Genomic DNA, 10,022 nt, shown 5'->3' with positions numbered 1-10,022 from the left:
GCTCAAATGTGAAAAATTGGACTGATGATATGCGATAGTACTACTGCTGTTAGATTTAACAATGTTGTACTTTCGTTTTTTATCCGATTACTCGATTAATCGTAAGAATAATCGATAGATTACTCGATTACTAAAATATTAGTTTACAACAGCCCTATTCAGAGGTCATGCCCCTCTGAGTGTTGCCTTGGCACAAATTGCATGCCACCTCAAACTGGACAATATGGAGGGTGCTCTGAAGGGCAGGTTCACCTCTACTGACATCTTGCACCATTGCAGTGTTGTAACAAAATCTCTAGATCACAACTCTTCTAACACTAAGTCACTACTGCACTGTGTTTTAGGAAGTGAAGGAGGCTCGACACAGGTATGAAACCCGACTGGTGGAGGTAGACTCTGGTCGGAAGGAAGAATATGAATTTAAACTGACTCAGGCCCTGGCTGACATGAGGGCACAAAATGAAGAGCAGATCCAGATCTACAAGGACAACATGGAGAGCACCTACAAGGCTAAAGTATGAAAACGCAGACATACACATACACACATACATTTTATCAGGGCAAGTTAACATGTCAATCCCTCAAAAACATGTTAAACAAAAGACAGACATGCTGTTGATGCTTACAAACTCAAAAAACTGACATTGTCACAACATTATTGGATGCAATTATTTAATGTTACTTGGAGGTAGAATTGCTCTACATAAGGCACTTTTCCACTAGAGCAGTGTTTCCCAGCCCAGGTGATTTCAATTGACAGGTGTTTGCTGAACTGCAATCAGGTAAATCAGGCAGGAATCAAACAGGGAAACATCTAAAACATGGAGGGCAGTGTGCTTTAAGAAACATTACCCTGCAGTGAAACACTGCACTAGTCCGCCTCTAACTGGTACGGTCTTGGTCCGACTCGGCCAGATTAATTTGCCATTAGCAGATCCGGCACAGCTCTGCCTGCCTCTTCTCAGGTTTTCATACCTATTTCAGGGGTAGTACTAGCCGGACCGATTTGAGTACTATGTTCAAACAATTTGATTAACACTGAATGCATTGGTAAATTGGCTCCTGATGACCTCACAGGAAACTGCTAAACAACGTTATAGTTTAGTAGTGGACTTTGAATGTAGGCCCTCGAGGAGCCATGATGGCGGCTAGCCTTTAGATGTTGTTTGGAACTTTCCTCCAACTTTATTCTCCTCTTGTCAGAACAGACATATTTGTAAGGTCTTCAACCTTTACAACAAATCGCAAAACTCATCTAGTACTTACTCATACGAAGTCACCGTCTCTACCAAGAAAGGTAAAATGGAGCAAGCCACAGCAGAGAACATGATAGCAGTGCTAAAGCTAGCTATCAAGGAGCAAGGAACATCTATTAGGAAATCTATCGATGACATGAAGTCTTCTATAATTTTCTCTCCACTGACATTCAAGATATTAAAAGCACACTGCACAGCATGGTCAACCGAGTCAGCAAAGCTGAAGAAAAGATTCAGGCATTGGAAAACAAAGTGCTGGAGCTAGCACACGATAAGAAGCGGTGGAATCTGCGGCTCTGCGGCATGCCCGAAGAAGGGATGGAAAATGTAAGGCTCAAGGTGGTGGAGGTATGTCAGAATATAATCCCAAGTTACAAAGAGAAGCTTCTGGAGGTGATTGATTCAGTCTATCGGCTTGGAAGAAAACATCCAACCAAACCACAGCCCCGAGACGACATCATCCAATTTTCTATGCAGCATTTCTGCAACTTGATCTGGAAAATGGCAAAGAATTCAGGCTACTTGAAGCAAAGAAATCTCCTGTTCAAAGAAGATCTTTCTGTGGAAGACCATGAGAAACGGAGCTGTCTGTGCCCAACAATCCAACAAGCCCGCAAGGATAAGAAGATTGCATACTTTGTAAGACGACGAGCTTTTGTGGACGGCAAGGAAATTGAATAACTGTTTCGTTGGATCCCATTCAAATTAATATGGAGGGAAAGTTCTATGTTCTCAGTTAAGTTCGACTAAAACTCACTTGTTTGTTTTTTACTATGTTAAAGTTCTTCTCAGTTTATGCTCGAGGACTGAGGAATATCACTGAAAGAAAAACTTTATTTTTGTTTGCAAAAAATTGTGGTGCTGATTTTTGTTTGCTTCAAGAGACTCATTCCATTGACAGTGACTATAAACTTTGGAAAGCTCAGTGGGGAGAAGAGTTGTAGATGGCCCATGGAACTCACCGTGCAGCAGGTACATTAACTTTGAAACACAAATTTAATAGCAGCATCATCTTCACCGAAGACGACCCAGCTGGACACTATATTCTCACACTTATCACATATGATAATTCTTTCTTTCTTATTGGTAACATTTATGGTTATAACAATGCTAAGGGAAATATCAGGATGTTTGAAACTTTGAACTTGAACTTTTGTATTGATGCTCTTGTTAAAAAAATTTAATGATATTAAGATAATTTTAGGAGGGGATTTCAACATTACTGTAAATGATGAGGTTGACCAATGGCTAGGCCTGTCACGATAACAAATTTTGCTGAGCGATTAATTGTCTAAAACATTATTGCGATAAACGATAATATTGACTAATAATGCATGCGATTTCCTGCCATAGATAGATGCACTTTATTTTCAAAAGAACACATAATACTGGAACTGATAAACTAAATAAACAAAACAAACAAAAATAAAATTGATTCTCTGTCTCCAATAACAAAAAACTTACTTAAATAAAAACTAAACAACATAAAGCCAAAGTGGAAATAAATACTGGATTCAACCAAAAGAGTGCAGATTATAAAGTCTGTATACTATATTGCCCTTCAGTAATCACTAGATTTAAATAGAGAAGACGGGCACATCCGACTACCTAATGCAGTAGTTCATACTACATGATTTTTCCCCCTTATGACAATCTTAGATCGGCCAACGATCTAAGATTCTCGCTGGTGATTTCGTAACCGATCAACCTGCAGTGTATGGTGTGTTACAGTAGATCGTCGTGACCGCTCCGATCTAAACCAGGGGTTTTCCCCGACTGGGAGTTTAACGCTGAATGTGACAGGTAGCCAATCAGAAAGCGCGGATTCTGATCCGTGCTTTCTGAGGGGAAATTACGGAGGGGAATCCCAAACAGCTGACACACGCAACCCGAAGTCCAGCGGACATTGGAGATGATATGTGGAAACAACATTAATATTTATTCAACATTTCGTGCAAAGAATATAGAAATGACAAGGGGAGAAGTTAGAGCCAAATTGCTACCACAGTTGATAAACCCGGTAGGTTTTCAGCTGTTCTCCATTAACGTGACATAAATAGGTTATAATGATTTTCATTCAGTCAGGACTTTACGCTGACTCTAGCCACATGCATCACAGGTAGATTCTAGTAATGCATTGATTAATGCCTGGTTTTAAAATTAGTTAACTGGACTTGTAGCCATTATTTTGTGCCCAGGTGACTGGACACCACAAGGCACGACGAACCTGATCAAACCATTATACCTAGGATTTCTGTCGGCTAATGTGTGATCTCTCAGGTTTTGAAAATGGGCTGACAATCGGCCGACAACTCGTGTAATGTGCGCTGGACATTACACCAAGGAAATGAGGAAGGGAGGGTCAGTAGAGGGCACCGGAGCTGAGCCTTTTTCATTCAGTGTCAACAGAAAGCAAAAAAAGGCAGGAAGAGACGATAAAGCCGATAATTAAAATGAGGTCAATAGGTTTAATTTATCGTGCGATTAACTGATGTATCGTTTATCGCGACAGGCCTACCAATGGCCTAGCAGGTGAAGAATAAATTCTCAGATTGTTGACTTTATGATTCAGCGAAGTTTAATACATATTTGGAGGGTAAATAATCCAAACACAATAAACTTTACATGGAAAAACAAAGCTGGTTAACAACAGTCAAGAATCGATTGGCTTGTATCTGACTCCACAACATTCAAATTGCAAAGCTGAGATTATTCAAGCACACCTTAGTGATCATAACGGCATTTTGTTACAGGTTTGTATTTTCCCTGATAGAACTACTACATGTTGGTCCCTTCTTAACGACAAATTTGTCTATTTAACAATTGAAAACAAAATTGCAGAGTACCTATGAAACTAGCACAATCTGAAAATAATTATGGACGTTACTGGGAACTTTTAAAATATGAGTTAAAGATGTTAAGTAAAGCTGGAGCAAGTAGAATTAAAAATGGCATAAAGGAGGAAAACTGCCTGTTCTGAGTTGGTTTCATTATCCTCTACTCTTCCTGAAAATCTATCTGAGCAACAGAGAGCCAAGTTACAAACCCTTCAGCTTAAACTTGATCAAATTTATATTAAAAAAGCAAAAGAAGCTTTTATATGTTCACGGACCAAATGGTTAGAAGAGGGGGAACAAAATTCTAGGTACTTCTTCAAACTTGAAAAGCAAAGACAAACAAAAAATGGTATTTCTAAACTTAATTCTAGTGGCACAATTACTGATGACCCCAAAATGATTGCAAATATATGTGAAACTTTTTACAAATCATTGGATGAGTCTAGACATTCTCCTGAGGAACATAATTATTTCTTAGTGATATTGTAGAGGAATCTCAGAACGGCTTTATGGCTGGAAGGAATATCATAGATAACATAAGATTGGTTCTTGATATCTTAGACTATCCCGAAATGGTTTCAGCTAAGAGCTTTATTTTATTTTTAGATTTTCAAAAGGCATTTGACTTGATAGAACATGAGTTCATCTTCAAAGCCCTCAGCTTATTTGGTTTTGGAGAGAACTTTCAAAAATCAATTTGCACTCTTTATGCTTATGGAAATGCTTATGGAACTACCAGAAGATTTAAAATGGAACCTGGGATTCGTCAGGGATGCCCTGTATCACCCTTTTTGTTTCTTCTCCCTATGAAAATCTTAGCTACTTTTATTAAAAATAATGATCTTAAAGGCATCTCAATTGCAGGAAAAACTATACTCAAGTCAACTAGCTGATGATACAACTCTGTTCTTACAAGATAAGTTTCAAATTGATCTTGCACTTAAACTTTTAAATACATTTTCAGTAGCATCTGGTCTTAAACTTAACTTATTTAAATGTGAACTTTTTCCAATCAGTAGTTGTAATGAATTATTTTCGTCAGGAATTCCTGTGAAGTCTGAAGTTAAATATCTTTGGGTAACTATACTTAAAGAGCAAACAACAAGAATTAACAAAAACTTTGATCCAATTATACCCTTCTGTCAACAAAGATTTAATCTATGGTTACAGAGAGACCTGACTATCACTGGTCGAGTCCTGCTGGCCAAAACTGAAGGTCTTTCTCGTCTTGTCTATGCCAGTTCAGCCCTTGATGTCCCGAACAGCCTTTGCACCAAAATTGATCAAATACTCTTTGATTTCATTTGGGGGAAAAAGCCTCATCTTTTTAGGAAGAATGTTATGATCAATAGACTAAGTTCAGGTGGTTTCAATGTTCTGGACTTTAATACCCTACATTCTAAATTAAAAGTTAGGTGGATCAAAAGATATCTGAAAAATCCTAATTCAATGTGACATTGGATTCCTACACAAGTTTTTAAATCCTTGGGTGGCCTAGACTTTTTATTAAGATGTAACTACAAAATAGAAAAACTTCCTGTTAATTTATCTAGCTTCCATAAACAACTTCTTTTATCCTGGACATTGGTTTATAAACATAACTTTTCCCCTCATAACTGTTTTATTTGGAATGACCAAAATATTTGCTTCAAGCATAAATCCTTATTTTTTTAAGAACTGGGTGGACAGTGATATTTTATTTGTAAAACAATTGTTTAATGAGGATGGTCAACTGTTTCATTATGGTGAATTTCTTTGTAAATATAACTTCCCTGTGGCCCTTAAAGAATTTGCTGTTTTTGATGCTATTCCAGCAGGTTTGAAATTTCTCATATCAACCTCAGGTAGAGCCCATGTCCAATATTCCAGATTTCCAGAGTTATTTATTGGTAATTCAGAATCGTTCCTTAGTATTAAAACCAGAAACAAACATATTAGAGAAATAATCCAAAGGAATACTATTAGCAAACCTGCTTCAATCTTTTTTTGGAACAATCTTTATTCAGATATTGATTGGGAACAAACATGGTTATTGCCAAGAAAGTTTTTTTTTTTTTTTTTTTAATCTCAAAGTACGGGAGGTGTCTCTTAAAATTTTACACAGGTGTTACCCTGTAAATTTAGTACTGACTAAATATATTCCAAATATTGATCCTCTTTGTTCCTTTTGTTACATCGAACAAGAAACATTAACCCACATTTTTTGGGAATGTGCTTTCAGTAAAACATTTTGGTGTAATTTCAATATTTTCTTTAATCGGAAATGTGATATATTTTTTCCTTTGACTGTTAAATATGTTTTCTTTGGTATTTCCAATAATAGAATGTTTAGGAAAGAATACATTATAAACATTTTTATTCTGTTGGCCAAGTTCCACATACATGCATGCAGATTTGCTAAAAACAAACCCAACCTCACTGTTTTTATAGTTTTTTGTGTGATGTTTTTTGGACTCTTTAAAAGTGTGCACCAACTCTAAAGCGATGAAACTTTTAGCCTTACGTGATGAATTTGATTTGTAAACTGTTATTTTTTTTCTTTTTTCTCATGGAATCCTGTGGATTGTTACCTCAGCACCTCGAGCATACTACTACTGTTGGCAATTGTATATTCTTTATTTGTAAATAAAGTTTATTAAAAAAATTAATAAATAAAAAATAGTTGTGGACTGCAGACATGCTGTCTGCTATCAGAGAGCTGCTCAGTACAGAGGAGAAATTATGAGTTTAATCATAAGCAGAGCCAGGAACACATGCAGAAAGGTTTGGCGTGAAATGATCGTGATTTGGCAGCACTGCTAGCAGCTCGTCTCTCTGGAGAACAGGCAGCACTAAAGAGAGAGACGGTGCTGTGGTCAGCTTTCTGTCAGAGATGTTGATTTGCACAGATGGTGTGAAACACCGGAACTACATATTACCTAGCGATGTGAAATTTATTTTTCCTTTGAATTAAATATAAAGTTTATATTGCCTAAATCCAAAAAGTTGCAAGTTTTTTTTAAGTGCCAGAATGTAGTTATATTTATAAGGGATGCTCCGATCAGGCTTTCTGCTGCCGATTCCAATACCGATCACCAATGAGGCTGATCTCTGCCAATCGCCTGGATTGACTGTTAAGTTTTTGCTTTAGGTATAATGCTACTATATGTGATCTGACAAAATAAAAAAATGATCTGGCAATAAATTCAATAGATTTGAATGATGCGCTGTATGTAACAGCAGCAACTCTAGTCGCTCCTCAGCACTATTAACTTTATTTGTCTTATTTAACTTATTTACCTTCGTTTAAACTATATATGGAAACAGCGGGTCTGCACACAAGAGTCAGCTCTCTTGTTTATTCAAGAGAAGAGTTGCTGGCCATCTTGAAGAGCCCGAATGGATGGAAGAAAGCTATCCCAGCGGAGCTAAGGAGGAGGTATTGAGGCTGCAAGGCTGGAGCTAAGCTTAAGGCTAGGCTCGCCGAGAACCGGAGGTGTTTTAGACCATCGCTTCCCTCCGTGATCATGGGGAATGTCAACTCACTACACAATAAGATGGATGAGATGTTCGCGTTGGAGAATCAGCAGACTTATCGTGAGTGCAGTCTGTTCATCCTGACAGAGACATGGCTAACTGACAGCATACCGGACGCTACCGTTACTCTGCGCAGATTTACAATGGTCAGAGCTGATGGAGATCCGAAGGCATGTGGAAAAAGCAGAGGTGGCAGTTTGATCATCTACGTTAACAACCGTTGGTGTAACCGTGGCCATGTCACAGTCAAGGCAGAGCTGTGTTGCCCTGATCTGGAGCTGTTGGCTGTCAGCCTGTGTCAGTCTGTCAGTCCTTACTACTTTCCCCGGGAATTCAGTCACGTGATCTCCATCTTTGTTTACATCCCACAGAAAGCAGAACCAGCTGCTGTCTGTCAAAAGATACAAAGTGTCACAGCACAACTTCAGTTGCAACATCCTGAAGCACTCATAATAATATCTGGAGATTTTAATCATGTCACCCTGGATTCCACTCTGACTGCTTTTCACCAGATTGTCAGGACCGACCAGGAAAAACAGGATAATTGATATACTGTACACCAATGTAAAAGATGGATATAATGCTGTTGCCCTTCCCCCATTAGGCAAGTCAGACCGCAACCTGGTGTACATACAGCCCCAGTACTCCCCCCTGGTCCAAAGGCAGGGTGTCTCCTCTAGCTCCATCAGAAGATGGACTCCTGAAGCAGAGGAGGCCCTGAGAGATTGTTTCAACATCACAAATTGGGATGTGCAGCTGGGAGCTCATGATGATCTAGAGGGGATGACTCACTGTCTCAGATTATCTTAATTTCTGTGTAGATAATATATAGCTATATAAGTTCAGTCCATTTACCATTGAACCTCGGATTCAGGAAGAGCAGTGTAGTTTTTGTCCTGGTCGTGGAACACTGGACCAGCTCTACACCCTCAGCAAGGTCCTGGAGGGTGTGTGGCAGTTCGCCCAACTGGTGTACATGTAGACTTGGAGAAGGCGTTCGACCGTGTCCCTTGAGGAGCCCTGTGGGGGTTCTCTGAGAGCATGGGGTACAGGGTCCTTTGATACGGGCTGATAGGCTTCTGTATGACCTGGATGCACCACTTCTGGTGTGTCTCTGGACAAAGAACAATTAGCATAAGGGATTGATCCCTCCAGGTAAGGTGGAGGGGATGTCACACTATTGATTTATTTTATATGTGAATATCCATCAGTCATAGCAGTCATGTTAAAGTGATAGAAAACCTAATCCAGTTTCTGTCTCAGTGTGATTCTGACACTGGGAGGACGTCGCTGCTCCGCTTCAATCTGGCAAATCTGAGCGCACAGCTGCATAGTTGACCTGTAACATGAACATAGTCGACTTGTAACACATGAACAAGCATTACAGGGCCAGCCAGATGACAAGAGCAGACATCAGGAAAAACAGTGCTTGTCTTGTGCCATTTGTCAAAACGAGTGCTTGTCTTGTGCTATTTGTGCTCTATTCTGCTCTTTCTGGCGTTAGCTTTTTTTCTACTTTTTATGACTTCAGCTTTCTCTCAGGTATCCTTAGCATTTTTTAGGTTGGCTGCTGGTGGGCCACCCTAGTGTGCCAAACCGCAAGTTAGCAAGTTTTCTGGGGGGAACCATGATGAAAAAGATCATTTACACAACACTACCCTGAAATTATCAGCAGAGCATTGTTCATTTTATTTTCATGATTAGAGCTGATAAGGTCACTTTAAGATTTGATGACAGAATAAGGAATTGTTCTTAGTAGTAAAGTCTTAACTGCTTCAGAGATGAACACTGTAGATAAAAACTATTTGCTAATACTTACTTTTGGTGGGCGTTTTAAAGTATACAGAAAAAACAGTTTAATTACTCCTAACCTCATGCATTTCTATACAGATTCATAATAATCTGAAGTAAAACCGAAAGTTTCTTTAGAACAACAAACCAAATGGCACAAACTTCCTGCTTATCAGGAAGTTGCTAGAATGTCTTAGTTCCTCTTTCAGGTTGAGAGGTTGACATTTGATTGTTTCGACTCTCAAATTGTATTTCTTTCTTCAGCTTGAAGACTTGCATCATCTGTCAGAGATGAATGGAGCATCAGCTATCATGGCCCGAGAGGAGCTCAGAGAATCTGCCCTGAGGATCGAGAGCTTAAGTGCTCAACTGACAGGACTACAAAAAGAGGTTGATTTTTTTTTTCTTTCTTTTTTTTCCAATTTAATCCTTTTTCTGTTTTCTTAAGATGTTTAAGGATACATGATTACCTTTTTATCTTAAGCTGATATAATAACTAATGTTTCTCAGTAGACCGTGTAAACATTAGAGATGCAGATCTTTGGCCCAATACTCGCACTGCATATTGTGCAGTCCTCTATCAAGTGTGGACTCAGTTAAAGTAATAATAATAATAATAATA

At 38.7% G+C, this 10,022-nt stretch overlaps 1 long non-coding RNA gene across 1 annotated transcript; it reads left to right on the top strand.

The window, feature by feature from the left end:
* Positions 1-313: 313 nt before the first annotated feature.
* On the top strand, positions 314-9,727 carry LOC107835276 (uncharacterized). The gene is made up of 2 exons (XR_001661090.1): positions 314-515; positions 9,665-9,727. It is a non-coding gene; the product is annotated as an uncharacterized LOC107835276 (long non-coding RNA).
* The last annotated feature ends 295 nt before the right edge of the window (positions 9,728-10,022 follow it).

Source organism: Poecilia formosa, unplaced genomic scaffold (assembly GCF_000485575.1).
Source record: "Poecilia formosa unplaced genomic scaffold, Poecilia_formosa-5.1.2 Scaffold1408, whole genome shotgun sequence".
Taxonomy (NCBI): domain Eukaryota; kingdom Metazoa; phylum Chordata; class Actinopteri; order Cyprinodontiformes; family Poeciliidae; genus Poecilia; species Poecilia formosa.
The sequence above is the reverse complement of the archived record's forward strand: the minus strand, read 5'-3'. Positions and strand labels throughout refer to the sequence as shown.